We start from the raw sequence: 19,161 nt of genomic DNA on the forward strand, positions 1-19,161 counted from the left end.
CTTTGTACATTGTTAATTTTTGTTGAATCAAACTGAATTATTTCCAAGCATATATTTCTGCATTTCAAAAATTGTTCATGAGGAAGTCCCAGGAAGGAGTACATTTATTTAGGCATCAGATTGTATGCTGACATGTGTGCAAATATATTTTCTAAATTATGCAATATCTCATTAAAAGTAATTACGTTTGGGTTTTAGTGAATTAAAAAGAAAATATATGTATATGTGTGTGTGTGTATATGTATATGTATATATGTATATATATACACACACACACACCATTTTCTCCACACAAAGACCACAATTTTATTCTGCATCAAAGGATCTTATAATTTAACCGGTTTGTCAGTGTAAGGAATTGGATGCACTCAGTGCCTTTTCCTTGCTGATGTCCTATAGAAGCTTGCTCACATGGTTTTGTTATAATTAAAGTTGAAAATGGGTAATCCAACACTTAGAAATAACATTAGCTTTTAAGAAAGTAAACTATACTCTTTAGGAGTATGGACACTGGAGTTAAAATAATACAAGTGGTTTGCACCCAGGTCATGCTGCTTACTATGTGACCTAGGGATATTTCACTTGGTCTCCTAAGCATTAATTTCTTCATTTGACTATGTGGATAGTAACACTCTTCAAATTAGAGTTTTATAAGTATCAAATGAGATCATGTATACAAAATTCTTTCCATGCTCTTTGACAGATAGTAAGTAATCTATAATTGATAGCTATTAATAATAATCATGGAAAATTAACTTGCAAAAGGGCAATAATTTAAATGGATTACTGAAAGCTTTTCTCTAACAAAAAGTGAGACTGTAATTTAAGATAAAAACGGACTATTTCAGTATGTCTAAAGACCTTAAAGAGTCGAATGTAATTAATAAAATCTAAAAAGAACATTTGTCAACAAAGATAATGGGAAGTCAAAAGCACCATGAGCAGTGCTCATCAGAAGCAGGAGAGGAAGAGCCCACTGTGTCCCGGACTCACCTCCTCTCTCTTTTAGTGGTCAGCTTGTATCCAAGCATCATTTCCTTCAGTAGGCCTTTCCAGTCTCTCTAGATTAAATCCTTCATTTGTGTGTTTTCTGCATTACAGCTTTTTGAGGTTCAGGTCACCTAACAATTAAATCTCTACTTCCCCACTTGAGTTCTGAATCAAATGAGAATTAGACAAAAGAGTATAGCAGGTGGAGGCAAAAGTACCACCCCGCTTACTAATATAGTGAATACTGGAGAATGTAGCTTATATTTGCTACTAAATGGACTTTCTATCCTGAACTGCAGAATTGGGGCTATCAATAGCTGCACACGGTGATGGATGCTTGAGCACAGTCTTGTCCCACCACATGGCAGAGGAGAGCAAATGGGGGAGAATAAGTAGGAATTGGGGGTTATGCATACCCAATTGCCTTATTGTAAACTAACCTTTAAGAAAATTTGCTCCTCCTCCCTAGGAGACAAGTGGTGAGAAGACAGGGACAATTCAGGTTATGTTCATGGAATATCCAGGTTAAGCTCCCTCCACAGGGAAGGAAATATTAGAAATAGGAAGTAAGTGCTCCCCAGCCAGGGTTCTCCAGAGTAACAGAGTCAATAGGATGTGTGTGTAGAAACTAAACACATGTATAAAGAAATTCATTACAAGGAATTGGCTCATGTGATTATGGAAGTGGGCAAGTCCCCAGATCGGCAGGGTGAGCCAGCAAGCAGGAGATCCAGGAAAGTTGATGGCTTCGTTTTAATCAAAGTTCAAAGACCTCAGGATTAGGAGAGCCAATCGTGTAGTTTTCATCCAAAGGCAAGCAGATCGAGAACCAGGAAGAGCTTATGCTGCAGTTCAAGTTCAAAGGCAGAAAAAAAACCAGTGTCCTGGTATAAACGATATCAGGCAGGAGAAATTGTTTCTTACTCAGGGGGAGGTCAACCTTTTTGTTCTATTAGATCTACAACTGACTGTTTGAGGTCCACCCATATTAGGAAGGGCAAACTGCTTTATTTAGTCTACTCATTTAAGTGTTAATGTCATGCAAAAATTCCTGCAGAAACACCCAGAATGTTTGACCAGACATCTGGTTACTGCACAGTTCAGTTGCATTGACACATACAATTAACCATCACAACACACCCCACTCCAAACGATAACAGCTGTCATATATTGTAATAGTTATTTGATACACGTCTTATTATAATTTAAGCATTGTTAGGGGAAAATATCAATTTGATTGGTTGATTACTATATAACCAGCACCAAGCAAAAGAATGGCTTATGTTAGGTCTGCTCAATAGATATTGAGAAATAACTAAATGAATGAAAAGCAAATTCACCAGCTCAGATTTCTTGACTGCTACAACCCTACCATGGTATTGTATACATTAAGCTGTTACAAACCATATCATTAGATGTTTAAATAATATTATGTTATCATTGTGCATAGAATGTGCAAGAAACTGTGTACATTATACATAAAGTGGTTAGTTTTCCAAAGGTGGATAATAGTAATCACAGAGCAAATCACTCTGATTCAATACTTGCCACAAACCTGAAGGGAAAGAGTGGGTCACAGATATGATCACTTTGTTTTATTTGTAAATTAACACACTCATATCAAGGACATCCTTGGCAGACTTCTGTCCCTAAGATTAAGGGTTCTCTTTTCTGACTTGTCAATATCAAACTGCTGAGACAGCCAGATGAGAAGTGTATTGGTCTTGTTTACCGAGCTGATATCTCTCCATTAGACCTCTAGATGTCCAACTGGACAGCTTTTCTGTGACACAGAAAACAGTGACATAGCTGTTGCTTTCCAGGTCCCAATAAATTAAACTCTCTGAATAGTTCATCTGTCTCTACAAATCTGTCTCCTCTACTATAGGACAGAATTCATTAAAGGAGGGACTGCATCTGATTAATCTCTATAGCAGCAGTGCCTTATGTGGAACCCAAGACAGAGAAGTTATTCTCTGTCTTATTCAATTAAACTCTGCTTGAGTGAGTGAGGCATCCATTTTCTCCAGTCTGAAATTGGTGTCTGGAGTTTGGGAATAGTATCCAGAGTTGGAACAGAATTTAGTTTTGTGCAAAACATAGTGGTTTGGCAGGATTATATGTATACCCTGGATTCCTTTCTCGAACAAATAAACTAATTGGCATACACATAATTTAAAAGGCATATTTGATATGACAACTTATTAATCAAGTAACTGATTTTTTATACGCATTTGCTATGCATTGGAAGCTTATTGTTGAGAGACCAAAGATGTTTACAGTTTAGATAAGTAAATAGATAAAAATACGATATAGTTTATTATCAAGAGCTAAGATCTGGGTAGAGAACATAAACAAAATGCTATTTGGCTAAAATACGTGGCAAAAGTTCCATAGAATAAATTAGACTATAATTGTTTCTTAAAAGTTGATTCAATTGGATAGATTAAAGGGAGAATAAAAATTCCAAGGTGACTGGAAAACATAAAGAAGGGCAAAGAACCAGGATTCAGAGTACGGCATGAGGAGAAGCTGGCTCAAGATAAAGTATCACACTCACACATCACTCACACTCACACATCAGTCACACACTCTCCCACAGGCAACCACATTCCACCAAGTGTTCTCATAGCTTGTGCTATTCATTATCCTCGTTATTTATGTGATTTTCTTACATTCACACCATTTGAAGAAAAACACCCTTTGACTTACTATTTTAACACTATTTAGAAACAAAGTATTCCGTAAGCTGAAGTTACTAAAACATACTTTTTTGTAAGGCTGAAGAGTGGGAATTATAGCAAAAAGGGAGCATACATGGGTATAGAAAGCTGTCCTAAGTATGAATTCTGAACTAGACACTTACTATATAACCCTGGTTAAGCTTATTAACCTCTCTGAGCTTCAGTTTCCTTACCAGTGTAATGAAGGAAAATTCTGGTATCTATGCATAGAGTTATAGAGACGAAATGAGATAAAAGTTGTGAAAAGTACCACTGGCTATTATCTAGAAATTGTCACTTGATGATTTGTGGCAATTAATATCATTATATTATTTAATAACCAGTATCTCATTGCCTTCTGCTAGTAGGTGCATCCTCAGAAGGCAAATGCTAATTCACACAACTCCAATTCTCTACTTGCCCAGCTGTTTATCCCTTTCCCCACACTTGAGCTCTTTAGGATGTTCAGTCATTCTTCATATAAACCAAAGATGCTTTTTCAAATCCAAAACATGAAAGTAAGTAAACATCAACCTGCAACGAATTACCCAAACTATTTTTTCTTTCAGACTTTAAGTCATAAAAACAACAATGACAAAAGTTATGTGGAATCATAAATTGCATAACATTCTTATCCTGTGCAGCAACGAAGTAGGAAAAAAAGTTTTCTAAAAGATCTAGACTCAAGTGTTGTTACTTAATTGCTATTGAACTTTGGGTGAAAGTATTCAAATTTAAAAATAATAAGAATATCAAAGATTAAGGAAGGTTGTTGGACATCTCAATGAAAGGGAACGCAGATATTTAATTTTATTCATTATGCTACATGTTTAAAGCAAGAGTACTGTGAAAATACTGTATATATATATATACACACACATATATAATGTACAATGTGTGTTCCAAGGGAACTCTTACATTCTGAATGTTTGTGAACTCTCATAATTTATATGCTGAAATTTAATCACCAATGTAATGTTACCAGGAGGTGGGGCCCTTGGGAGGTGATTAGCTCACTTCACAAAAGGTGGAATCCTTATGAATGGAATTAGTGCCCTTACAAAACAGGCCCTAGAGAGCTGACTTGTGTCTTCCACCATGTGACGACACACTGAAGAGCCATCTATGAGTCAGAAAGCAGGTCCTCACCAGGCACCAAATCTGCTGGTACCTTGATCTTGAACTCCCCAGCCTTCATTCAAACATTGCTATTGTTTACAAAACATCAGTCTATGATATTTTGTTACAGCATCCTGAATGGGGTAAGACAGGTGCATTGACTGCTCTCTATTAGGAAGCTATTGGTGAAATTATTTTACAATTAAGGAGTATCACTTTAGATTGTTATTATTTCCGGAATATTCCAAAGGACCACCTGTGGTACAAAAGAATCCAGTACCTCCTTTATATCTTTCCTAGTTCATTAATAGGGTAAAAAACAGGAAGATCTAAGCTCACATTGTATTTGTCCGTAATAATTTAAAACAAGGCTGTGAAGGAGACCATGCTTTCTGTTTATTCATATCTTATAGAGTAAATCATGGTCCCTCCAGATTCATACGTTGAAGCCCTGACTGTATTTGGAGAGAAACTTTAAGAAGATAATTAAGATGATGAAATAAGGTCATAAGGGTAGGACCCTAATCCAAAAGGACTGGTGTTTTCACAGGAAGAGGAAGAGACACCAGAGCTCTCTCTTGGTGCACACAGAAGAAAGGACTTGTGAGGAAACAGTGAGAAGGCAATTGTCTGCAAGCCAGGGAGAGAAGCCGCACCAGAAAACTGCTCTTCTGACACCTTGTATTTGCATGTCTATCCTCTAGAATTGTGAGAAAGGAAATTCCTGTTTAAGCCACCCAGTTTATGGCATTTTGTTATGGCAGCCCAAGCAGACTAATACCTGTACTAAAACATTTCTTAGTATAATTTTAGTTAGTATATTTAATGAATGTCAAATCTGTTTCTGTAATGTCTACTCTGACAGTATACTCTAAAATAATGCACACTTTTATTCCACAAAGTCTAAATATCTTTAAACTGCTAAAAGTTAAAAAACAGTATTTCTGGGAGAAAGTATACAGAATTTGATATGCTTACGGGTTAATATGCTTTATTAATTTTCATGGGATTACTTCAATTGTGAATCTATCTAATGGTGAATTAAATGTCCATTATCATAATTGCCGTTATGTTATGTTGATTTTAAATTTTGTCTAGAGTCAGTACATGACTAAAACATAGTAGATGTCCTCCTAATTGTAAATGATTATAATTTTAATAACTTCAGTTTGACACAACATTATCTTTGCATGGATTCTTTGCATAATATTTATGTTATCTTTTTATGGAGTTTAGGCAATAAATTCCAATGCATTACATGGACCAATTTGCTTTCAGGAATTTTGTCTTTGTCTTTTTAAAGGCAAATGAACTGGCAGCCTTCCTAGTAATGTCCAAGAGACAAATGCCAATCATTCTAATTAGATTTCCCTCATGCTTTTTCAGTATATGCTTTGTCCTGAATAAGACTTAGCCTTTTAAAGAACAGCATTAGAGTCAATGGTTGATATTAGACACATGTGATAATAGAATTGTACCATAAGCATAACCTGAACCCGAATCAGACCTTGCACAATGGGATCCTCTTGTCCTAACCCTGAAACTTGCTGAGGTTACTCCGTTTCTAAGTACTCTAGGACTCATTGGATGGGGAATTCTGGAATGAGAAATCCACACTCAATCCTGTTGTCTTTCATTCTGTATCTCAACTTCATTGTTGTAGGTGCCTCTGGATCCTTCATGTACTTGTATCAAAACATACTGAAAGAACACTTAAATTCCCAAATGAAAATTCACATTATTTTAGATATTTCTAGGGTATAAAATGAAAGTATTATAGATTCTGCCTACTTCATGGAATGTCAATGTTCTGTGTGTTTCTTTCAGGGCAGCGCAATAATGTCAGGAGCTGAAAATGAAGGCGTACTTGCTGTCCTTTAGATAGCCCCATGTTATCCCAATAGTTTCTCTAATGGTTCTCGTCTCTATTCAGATTCAGTTCATGTTTCAACTTCAGGATCTGACAGTTTATTTTTTGGACCTATAAAGACAACAGGAACATGTATTAAAGAGAAGACCTACTATGAAGTCATTCTGTAGGAACCCAGAATAAGGCAGTGGTTGAAGTTCAGTTTAAACCTGTTTCCAGAGAAAATACATGAACAAAGTATAAGTGCATTGGTTTAGGCTGGCAAAAACAAAAATGATTTTTATAAAAGGACAAAAACCAGTTCTTTAGCATTGGTCATCTTGGGCTATTTATAGAGAATTCTGGCCTTGAAACTCTGTGTCCTAAAAATAGGGGTGAAAGCTTTACCCTGACCTACTTACTCCCTCATGAGCAGCCCAAATTCACCTGACTTTTTCAGAATTTCCACTTGGCACTGGTACCCTCCAACAAGAGAAGGAACATGAATCTTGCTTTTGGTGTTCAATGTTCAATCAAGGTTGGAAGCAACAGGTAGTGTGAAGGATAAGATACTAGCTGAAAAGAAACCAAGCAAATAAAGGGTGGGGCATGGGGCAGGTTAAGACTGGAAACTATAATAACCTATAAACTTTCCAACCCATTCTTTCCAACTCTTAAGAAAAGGTGCATTAAAAAATGCTTTATAGCAGGGATAAAAAAAATTTTTTGTAAAAGGCCAAATGGTAAATATTTTAAGTTTCCTGGGTCATATGCTGTCTATTGCCAACTACTCAACTCTACCATCGCAATGCAAAAGCAGCCATAAATAATGTGTCAATGAATGAGTGTGGCTATGTTTCAGTAAAACTCTTGGAGACTGAAATTTGAATTTCATATAATTTACACATACATGAAATATTCATCTACTTTTGACTTTTTCCCAACCATTAAAATATATTAAAAACAGGCCAGGCATGGTGGCTTACACCTGTAATCCCAGCACTATGGGAAGACAAGGCAGGTGGATCACAAGGTCAAGAGATCAAGAGCATTCTGGCCACATGGTAAAACCCTATCTTTACTAAAAATACAAAAATTAGCTAGGCATGATGGCACGTGCCTGTAGTCCCAGCTACTTCGAAGGTTGAGGCAGAAGAATAGCTTGAATCCAGGAAGTGGAGGTTGCAGTAAGCCGAGATCACGCCACAGCACTCCAGCCTGGCAACAGAGCAAGACTCTGTCTCAAAAAACAAAACAAAACAAAAAACAAAACAACAACAACAACAGAAAGTATATTAAAAACAGTTTTGGCTTGCAGACCAAATAAATGGTGGTGGGTAGGATTTGTCCTAGGGCCATAGTTTGCTGACCCTGGTTTATAGACTCATTTGATGCATATGTAGCATGGCTTCCAGTCTTCTGCTCACTCCACTTGGTTATGGAGGTCTGGATAAGTGCGTAATGCTTTGAGCTTATTGTGTGAGTGGAGAAGAAAGTGGTAGGGGGCCCTTAGATTCTAGCAAGTGGAAGTCTTTGGTCTCCAACCCACAACATGCAGCTGCTCACCTGTACTGCATCATCGCTGAAACTGGAAAAGCTAGCCTCTCTGAGCAGATGAGATAGAAAAAGGCACAATCTCTGGACATATAAAATAGAAAAATGAGTCTCCTCTAGACTAATAAAAATAGAAAAGATGCCTGGGTAGATTCACTGGGCCCCTTCTTCCCATGGTTGATCTTCATGTCAGGACTGCAATTTTATGACAAGCGAGGAAGAAGAACATTTCAGCTCTCACTTAGCTGTGCCACCATACTCAGGAGATCTCCCCCAAAGCTCATAAAAACTGATATGTTCAATTTTTTCTCAAAAAAAAAATTCATTTTATTTCCTAGAGTGAAAGCACCTGCTTGCCTAGTGTTTGTGGCATTGGGATAGGGAGGAGGGATGAAAGAATCTATGGATATATGAAAAGACTTGCATTTCTATCCTGTTTAAAATAAACTACATCTCACTCTAAATCTCCATTGAAAATGGAATTCTGGGTTTCAATGAAAGACAGACTACCTTCTCTTCCGGATGCTCTTTTCTTATGTTACTCCAACAAGCTTTACAAGTATCCATTAGCAGTTCACCTGCTCACCTTTCCTATCTGTTTACATCTCTTATGGGATGGAAGATTTCCCCATTTCTGTCTTCAATATTTATGGGAAGAGAAGCTTCTTTTTTCCTTTCTTCCCATTTTAGAGAGTGTGAGGAGGAAAGAAGATAAATCCATGGGTTGAGTTTGTCATCCTGGACAGAGGAATACAAATTTTTCATAAAAAAGTAATCACAATGATTATAACGTAGGTAGATTGGACCACTTTGAGAAACCTTGCTTAAGCTAACCTCTTTCTTTTTGTGTCCCTCTCCCACCTACAGCATAGGGTTAGGATTCAGACAGGGATTCAGACTGTCAAGTAAACCATTCATTAGCTGGGGGAAGTTGAACACTGTTCAAAGTTATATATATATATATATATCTAACTATCTATCTATATATCTTTTATATATATTTATATTTACATTGTTTCACGTGTCTGTGTGAAGAGAGTCCACCAAACAGGCTGTGTGTGAGCAACAAGGCTGTTTATTTCACCTGGGTGCACGCGGGCTGAGTCTGAAAAAGGAGTCAGCAAAGGGTGGTGGACTATCATTAGTTCTTATAGGTTTTGGGATAAGCGGTGGAGTTAAGAGCAATGTTTTGGGGGCAGGAAGTGGATCTCACAAAGTACATTCTCAAGGATGGGGAGAATAATAAAGAAACTTCTTAAGGGTGGGGGAGATTACAAAGTACATTGATCAAGTTAGGGTGGGGCAGAAACAAATCACAATGGTGGAATGTCATCAGTTAAGGCTATTTTCACTTCTGTGGATCTTCAGTTGCTACAGGCCATCTAGATGTATATGTGCAGGTCACTGGGGATATGATGGCTTAGCTTGGGCTTAGAGGCCTGGCATACATAATCTTATTTGAGCTTCACAAATGAAGCAAGTAATGTTGATGGTTTTACCCACTTACAGATGGGGAAATTAAATTCTAGCAAGTTTGGCAAGGTTAAATATACTCTTGGTCATCATACCATATTATCAATATCGTATACCATATCATTACACTATACAGTGATATTATCTCATTGGTTTACTGTGAGTATCAAATGGCAAATAAAGGTAGGATGCCTGGCACATAGTGCTCAATAAATGTCTTAGTCATTTTTTTTGTAAAAGTTGTTCTAGTTTGTCTAATTATTTTTATTTCTTCATTCTCACAGTGACCACATTTTCTAAAACAAATTAATCATAGACAGTTGGCAATGTTCACCGTTAATGTTTTAAACTGTGTTTAAGTTTTATTAACACATTTTTTGATGGTAGAGTCATATTACATTTTTGTGTTCTTCTAAGAAAACACAGATAAGACCTGGGCAGACAGTAAACATTCGAATATTTGTTGATGAACTATTTGATGAAGTATAAAGTTCATGAGACTCCCATCTGTAGTTCTGTAGGTGGTCTGGTGTGCCAATGGATGTGTCTCATATGGCATAAGTTTTCCATATGTGTCCTAATATTAACCTTAAAAAACAGGATGTATAAGTATATATGTGTATAAAATATATATTATATAAATATATATACACTTATATATGAGGACATAAATATATATACATTTAACATATATACACATTATATATATGCCCTATATATATACACACATCTATATATATTCATAATGCTAATGTTCTGAGGGAAGATAAATAGTGAGCTTATTTATTATTGTTTTGTACAGTGCTAAGTCCAGTACCAATACGATAGTAAATATTCCGTACCATTAATGACTGTAACAGAAAAAGGGTTCAATCATTTAGTATGTGACTCTAAAAGTAGAAAAGTTATTTTTAAATACTGAGAATTAAGCTTCATAGTTACCACTTGCTGTTTCCCATTCTTCATTCTCTACTTTCCTCTTCCACAAATACCTTCCAAATTCTATTTTCTGCAGTATCATGGGAAGAGAAAGAGAGAGATACTTGCTACTTTTGAAACACTTGCCCTTTTATTGATACCCAGGGTCAACTTTGACAATTGGCTCCATTTTTCCATGCTCACCAAAGAAAAAAATGAATAAATAAGAAATTTTGCACAATTTAAAACTTTACTGAGGACAGTGTAAAATAAAGTTTAGTAAGGCACAGCACTACGAAACACTGAAACTAAATACCGTCAGAGAGAAAATTAATTAATGCTGATTAATGAATTTCTTTGAATGCCTAATTTTTACATAAAGATCAAAGTCAATTTTCCTTATTCAGCAGAACCAGATTCATCTAATTTCTCACCTTAATTAACGGATCTCCCTAAAAGAAGCCAAAAAAGAAAAGATTGAATGGTAATTAAATGCTAATTTTGTACAGTTAAAATTATTGCAAATTACATGCAAATTGGAAAATATCATCATTAAAGGATCTTTCTCTGTGAAATTCCTAGTGCCATTATCTGAATTTATTTTACGTTGTATTCTGGGAGGATATTCAAGGCTCTGGGCAAACGGCAGCCTCTCATTTCAGAGACCTGGAGTTGACTTTTGTCAGGGCCAGTAGGAGCCTTGGTTGATAATAGCTTGAATCAAAGCAGCAGTAGCAGGAAAGGAAGGAAGGAAATAGACATACCGATGTTAAGCGGTAGAAATAACCTTTGCTCATCAAATGAAGAAAAAAAAAAAAGCTCTTCTCTAAAATGAAGGTTATGAGAAGTAGGTTCTGTAGATGGAAATAAGTCACCTTGGCTTAAAATTTTTCAAATCAGTAATTAGTACTAGAATCGGGACTAAAAGTGACATGAATTTTGTATTTAAAAAGCTTTAGGCAAGATCTCTACAACTTCCATTTCATGTTGTAGATTTTGGTAATTTGGTAGCTCTTCTAGAAAAGTCTTCATTTTGCCCATTTGTTACTGTTTCCTGTTTTTTTAGAGACGATGAATAACCAAGTACTGTTTTTGAGCAATAACTGGTTGTTGGTTGCTCTCTGTTTTTCCAGATCCAGTCTCTTTCCTTCATACCCTGCTCTAGGTACCAGGAACCTGACTTCTGTGGACTGCATCACCTGTACTCTCTTGCCCTCTGGTTGGCCAGTGGAGGCACTAGTAGGACCTCGGTGGATAGGAGGAGAAGGAAGTCAGAGTTTGTATTTTCCCCAGCTGTTGGTCTGTGTTCAGACAGTGGCTGTGTTTCTCTATTTAAAGCCACAGCTCCTTTTGCGGCAAAGCCTTTCCCACCATTACAGCAACTGTCAGGTTTCAGGAACAACAGCATCTCTTTGCCGATGACCAGGATCCCACCCCCGATTGCAGATGGTAAACACTCCCCAGAATACAGACAGTAAAGCTTCTGGCTTCTGGAGTTAATAATTCTTCTCCTGCCCTAGTTGGTGTTTTTAACTCTCTTCAAAACTCTGTAAATAGTCCCATTATTAAATGGTCTTACTTGTCACTTCTATGTGTCCTGCAAGGACCCTGACTCAAAATGATTCATATTCTTGAAGCATGGCATCATTAATTTTTCCTTGAGGTAAGTAAAGGTAATGAGTTCTGTTTTTTGTTATTCACTTTGTTAACTCTATTGGGGATTCCGTGTATTTTCTTCCCCTCAGATATCCCTCCTCACTTCCATCTCTCCAAGGAGGCTTCTCTACCAAGTAGAGTCATATTTGTGCTCCCGCAGTCCTTTCTATATGCTCTAGGCTGGCAGTGAGTCCACCGTATTGTAATTAATCATTTATTTGCTTATCTCTTCTTCTTAAAAGTCCCTCTGCCTTATTTATCATTGTATTCCCAGACCTTGAATGGTGCCTAGAAAAACTGGTGCTCGTAAATGCTTAGTGAATGAGTTAGTATCTTGGGGTTGACTGTAGGTATTATGATGCTTTGTAATAGTTGAGTCATCTCATCGTAGTACAGTATAATGGTTATGAACGTGGTCTTTTGGCCAGACTATCAAGCTTGGATTCTGGCTCTACCATTTCACCTAGTAAGTGACCTTAAAGATATTTAACCTCAGTGCCACGGTATCTTCATGTCTTAAATGATGATAATAACAGTACTTATTTAATACAGTTGTGTGGATTCAATGAGTTAAAATACATGAAGTGCTTAGGTCTGTGCTTGGCACATAACAAGGCTATATCATATGTTTTTAATTCTTATGTAAGATACTAGTGTGGAGAGAGTTAAGATATCAAATTGATGGTAAGCAAAGAGGACATTTCAGAGCTAATTGCAAGCTAGACATAAATGCATCATCAGAATCTCAATGCCTCCATTACGAGTTTTAAAAATGAATAAAATTGATAATGTGGAACTGTTGGTCAAAAGCCCGGTCTATTGTTAGGCTCTTAGAACACCGCAGAAGACCTTATCTTCTGCTTGGACAGGGCTCACAAGCCACAAGGCAATAGTCGTAAAATGACTTCAGTAGACATTCATTTTCAGACAGCATTGTGTTGTGTTTACTGGTAGGATTTTTACAGGACATGGGATAAGTTTATTTCTTTATTTCTTTAGTATTTGAGAGACATCTCACTTTGTTTTCCTAAATACAGATGATACTCACTGACCTTCCAGGGACTTCTGAAAATTAAAATAGAAATGTGAACAAGGCTTCTGGATGCTAAGTCCTTCAACTGTAGTTATTTTATTCTGACAATCATCCCTATCAATGGTTAGAAGCAAAATGTCTGAAGTCAGACTTTTAAGGTTTAAGTCTCTGCTCCACTTACTCCCCTTAGTCAAGGTATGACCTCAGACTGATTACTTAAATTCTGTCTCAGTTCTTTTAACTGTAAAATGAGAGTAGTAACAGGATCTACTTCATAGGGTCATTATGGGGATTACATGAGGTAATCACATAAAGCTCTTAGAAAAGGGCCTGGCACAGATTAAGTGCTCAAATTGTTAAATATTATTGTTCTTTATTTAAAATAAAAATACTCTAAGTTTCACACTAACTGTTTATATGAAAACATAGAGGCAGCTTATTAATGAAACATAAATTTAGTCATATTGTTGTTGTTATTTAAATATGTGTTTTAGGCAAGAAGAGAGACCTACTTATCTTCCCTTTCAGGATGACTACACATGTAATTTAGATCTACACAATAGATCCAAGTTCTTTCTAACAATACCTGAAGGGGTTATTTACACTCTGGACAATAAGATTACAAAAGGGTTAATGGCAAAGAAATTAGTCTCCTCAGATAAAGTTCTATATTTAGTTATTTGATGGCAAGAAATTTCCATTTTTAATTTAGTTAACTGATATGCGTGTGTGTGTGTGTGTGTGTGTGTGTGTGTGTGTAAAACAGCCAAGAGTGCCTTGGATAATGCTATGGATTCAGTTTCTGCTCTTTCTTTGAACTATTTCTACATTGCCCTCTAATCCACCATTCAGACTTGTGGATCCCTGTATTAGTCAAGATAATTTCTTGGTTTCATTGTTACAGCTGATAGAATGTTAGTATGGAGTCCTCTATCTGTGAGAGCACAAATTTCAGTCTAAATTGTAGGATTTCACCAGTTGTTCTTCGAGGCTGCTGTGATTCTATAGATTACAAGTATTATTGTGCAAAGCTTGCGTTGCGCACTTACTAGCCTTGCGTACTTGGGCAAGTGCCTCTCCATCCCTTACCACCACAATAAGTGAAATAATAGTACTTAGATTATAAGAATTGGAAAAATTAGTATTTATAAAATCTTTAGAACATTACTCGGCATATAGTAAATGCTATGGTTTGAATATGTCCTCTCCAAAATTTAAGTATTGATGCTGAATGGCCAATGTGATGTTACTAAGAGACGGAGGTTTTAAGAGGTGATTAGATCATGAGGACTCCCCTCTTGTGAATGGGATTAAGGTCCTTATAAAATAAACTTCCTACAGAATTTCACCCTTTTTGTTTTTCCATCTTCTGGTCTCCTGTTATGGAGATGCAACAAGAAGGCCCTCGCCAAATGCCAAATTCCAGTGCCTTGCTCTTGGACTTCCCAGACTTCCCAACTGTGAGAAATGAATTTCTATTGTTCATAAATTATCCAGTCTGTGGTATTTTGTTGTACCAGTCCAGTGGACAAAGACAGTAAGCCTCATATTAATATCTGTAAATTCAAATGACACAAAACCAAAATAAATAAGACACTTTACAGATCCTAAGCATTTGATAGCAGGAAAGTGACTGTGCATCTTCCAAATTTGGGGGTGATTTTAGGTTCTTTTGATTCATGAGGTATTGAATTGATAGGATTACATTGTAGAAAGATCTGTACTCATTGATTGAAGGGGCATAAAAGTGACCTTAACCTATATTTATAGGAAAGTGGACTCTGAGCTACTTGCATAGCCAAAGTAAACACCTAAGATTTGATGTAAGTGATGTTCTAAAGGAAGTGGTCCTAAGTATTTTCAGGGCTAAAAGGTCAACACAATGCCAGAAATTGTGAGAAAGGAATCGGAAATAAAACAACAGACCTGGAAAAGTGTTCGGGAAAAGCAATTAGAAGATTCATGTTTGTCTAAGCTCTGGTGCCATGATGCTGGGCAAATCGTTTAACCTCATCGAGTCTCAGTTGCCTCATTTGCAAAACATATGCATTTCAGTACATATTTACATTGTACGATTGTTGTGAGGATTGCAGGAGTTTTGGAGTTTGTGTACTGTGTTCATTGTAAAATAAGCTAATATACTGTTGCTATTATTCTTATTGTCGATGAGGTTCTTATATTACTATTTTATAGAACCATGATGGTTCATTTTCTCTAATTCTTAGTGTACTGTGATAACCCTAGGGAAAAATTAAACTAAAATATGGAAATTATTATATATTCCCACTGCTACTGAGGAGAATGGAAAGGCCTTGCCTTTTTCTACTGCATCCCCTACCCCATTATTAACTTCTGAAACAAGCAAAAGAAAATATTTAAAAAATCAAATTTATAAGCTTAGCTTAAGGAGACAAAAATGTAAGGAAAAATTTAGAGAATATCTTCAAGCTTTTGGTTTTACCTAGTAATAAGTCACAATAATTGACTTAAACTCCTAAAATTTTAAAACTTTTCCTACTGTACATCACTATAATACTTAGGTATAGTTTGTTTAAATTACATAAAAGCATACTTTTGTCTAAAAGCAATCTTTCAATATTCTATCAGTTTAAAAAAATATAGATTAAAAAAGAAATTCCACATCCCTGCTCAATTTTGTAAATTGTAACCAATTTCTGTTGTTAAAGAAATGAAGCCATTTATAATATTTGATTATGGAAAAAGCAATTCTTATGCAAAATTTGAGCGAGGATAGACAAAACATGGCTTGCCAAAAAGAAGGGGAAAACATTCCATCCCCAGGGGGTGGTCCTTGTAAAATATCAACCCTCCTAAAGAACTAACTGGTATTGCAGAAATCTTCAAGCACTGGCCAAACATTCTTCCACCAGCTTCAAAGGTTTAACGCATTGAATTTGCCTAACAACCTTCTGAAGTTCATTTGTTATTATACCTATGTTATACATGAGGAATCCAAAGCAGGGAGAACTTTAATGACTTGTCCAAGATGGAACAGCTAGTAAATTGTAGAGATGGCAATACGTAGAGTACAAACTCATGTTATAAAAAGTGAGGTCAATTTAAGAAAGAAATTCTCTTTAATTGTATCACAACCTTAAAATATATATGAGAAGCATTTATATATGTGTGTGTATAAATTATATAAGCATTTATATATATATAAATTGTATAGCATATATGTGTGTATATACATATGTATTATTGCATTTATAAAACTCTGTGTGTGTGTGTGTGTTTAATATAAACATCTATGGAACAAAACACTATGATTTAAATTTAACAGATAAAGAAACTTAACATCAATTGAAATTAAATGGCTCATGGTTGCAAGGCAGAAAACTTAAATGTGATTACTTAACCAGAACTGTGGAGAGGTATACTTGGCTGCCAAGTTATAGGGTGAGGGACTAAAAGTAAATGTGTTCAGCCCTTACCTCTTCTAGTTCAATGCTGTCTAACTGAGTTTTGATGTTTGGATGATGGTAGACATACCTTCAGAAGCTCTCAAGTTACCTAACCCAATTTTTGAAAAATTGTTTTCAGTTTGATGATAATAATAAAATATTAGCACAAAAATACCCCAGATCATCTGAATGACCACATTATAATCAAATAATGCTGATACCTCTTGTATATGTGGTTGCCATTTATAATTGCCATCTAGTACAAATCTAATTACTGTCTACCAATTAGAAATAAACAATTGTGAACTTAATATTGAATTGACTATACAGAAAATAGAAATAATGTCATGATGCATTAGAAAAGTGAAATAGGTCAGCAGAGAAAATGGTGGATGATTTAAGCCAACACAAGAGATGTGGTAGTGCAGGCTTGCTGAACTCCGAAAACAAATGCAATAGTCATCAGGACATTTAGACATGGACATCTAATTTTAGCACAGCAACTCAACCCTTCCCCAAGGAGCAGCGTAGCCTAGAGGACAAGTACGTGGACCATGGAACCAGACAGTCTGGCATAAACCCTCAGCTGTATTACTGGAAGTGTGACTTTCAGGAAATTTAATTCACTTCTCCAGATCATTTTTATCATCCGGAAAACAGGGATTATGGGAATCGTTTTGTCCTTACTTCATGGGGTTATTATAAGGCTTACATTAATATACATCAAGGACAGAGAAAAATGTCTGCAATATAGCAAACCCTAAGTAAGCTTAAGATGCTATTATTAAAAGCAATTAAATTACACTCATATTTTAAACTGATATATTGAGGTATAATTGACATAGAATAAAATGTACACACAAACAATTTGATAAGGTTTGACATATGAACATGCCCATGAAACCATCATTGAAATTAAAATAATGAACATATCTATCACCCCTAAAAGTTTCTTCATAATTTTTATTATATATCCCTCCTCCTCCTTACTGCTCCATTCCCAGGTAAGCACTACCCTGCATTCTATCTATAAGTCAGTGTGCATTTTCTAGGACTTTTAATAAATAAAATTATATAGTATGTACATTTTTCTGGCTTCTGTCACTTAGCATAATTATTTTGGATTATACATATTATATGTATCAATAGTTCATTCTGTTTTATTGATAGGCACTTTCCAATTGAATGGATTTACCACAATCTGTTTATCCATTCACTTGTTAACATATGAACCTTTTCCTGTTTTTTGGTTATTACAAATAAAGCTGCTATGAACGCTTACATAAAAGACTTTTCATGGACATGTGCTTTCATTTTTTGAGAGACTACAATAGCTGTATTATATAATAAGCGCATGTTTAGCATATTACACAACTAAAAAACTGTTTTCCAAAGTGTTTGTATTAGTTCACTTTCTTACCAACTTGTATGAGAGTTTCAGTTCCTCTACATCCTGACCACCTTGATATGACCAGTCTCTTTTGTTTTAACCATCCTAATAAGTACATACTAATAATTGTGGTTTTAATTTTTATCTTACTAATGATAAATTATGTTCAGCATCTTTTCATGTATTTAATTGTCATCCATATATCTTCTTTGTTGAAGTGCCTGTTAAAATCATTTGACCATATATTTTTGTGTGTGTGTGTTTTTATTAGGAGTTTTAGAAGCTTTTAAAAATATATTATGGGGCCGGGCGCAGTGGCTCTTGCCTGTAATTGTAGCACTTTGGGAGACTGAGGCAGGTGGATCACCTGAGGTCAGGAGTTGGAGACCAGTTTGGCCAACATGGTGAAACCCCACCTCTACTAAAAATACAGAAAAGTAAGCCAACGTGGTGGTGGGTGCCTATAATCCCAGCTACTCCGGAGGCTGAGGCATGAGAATCGCTTGAGGCCGGGGGTTGGAGATTGCAGTGAGCCAAATTCGCGCCACTTCACTCCAGTCTGGGCAAAAGAGTGAAACTCTGTCTCAAAAAATATATATATACATATTTGCTCTTGTTGTCCTGGCTGGAGTGCAATGGCATGATCTTGGCTCACTGCAACTTCCACTTCCTTGGTTCAAGCAATTCTCCGGCCTCAGTCTCCCAAGTAGCTGGGATTACAGGCATGCACTAATATGCCCAGTTAATTTTTTTGTATTTTTAGTAGAGACAGGGTTTCTCCATGTTGGTCAGGTTGGTCTTGAACTCCTGACCTCAGGTGATCCTCCCACCTAGGCCTCCCAAAGTGCTGGCATTACAGGCGTGAGCCACTGTGCTTGACCATATAATATATGTATTATATAGATGTAGATATATTATTTTATATATAATCTAATAATGTAATATAATCTATATAATTATTGTGTATATTTATATTATATATATATGACCACATAATCAAATAATGCTGGCAGCTCTTGTGTATGTGATTG

Source organism: Macaca thibetana, chromosome 5, assembly GCF_024542745.1.
Source record: "Macaca thibetana thibetana isolate TM-01 chromosome 5, ASM2454274v1, whole genome shotgun sequence".
In the NCBI taxonomy this organism is placed as follows: domain Eukaryota; kingdom Metazoa; phylum Chordata; class Mammalia; order Primates; family Cercopithecidae; genus Macaca; species Macaca thibetana.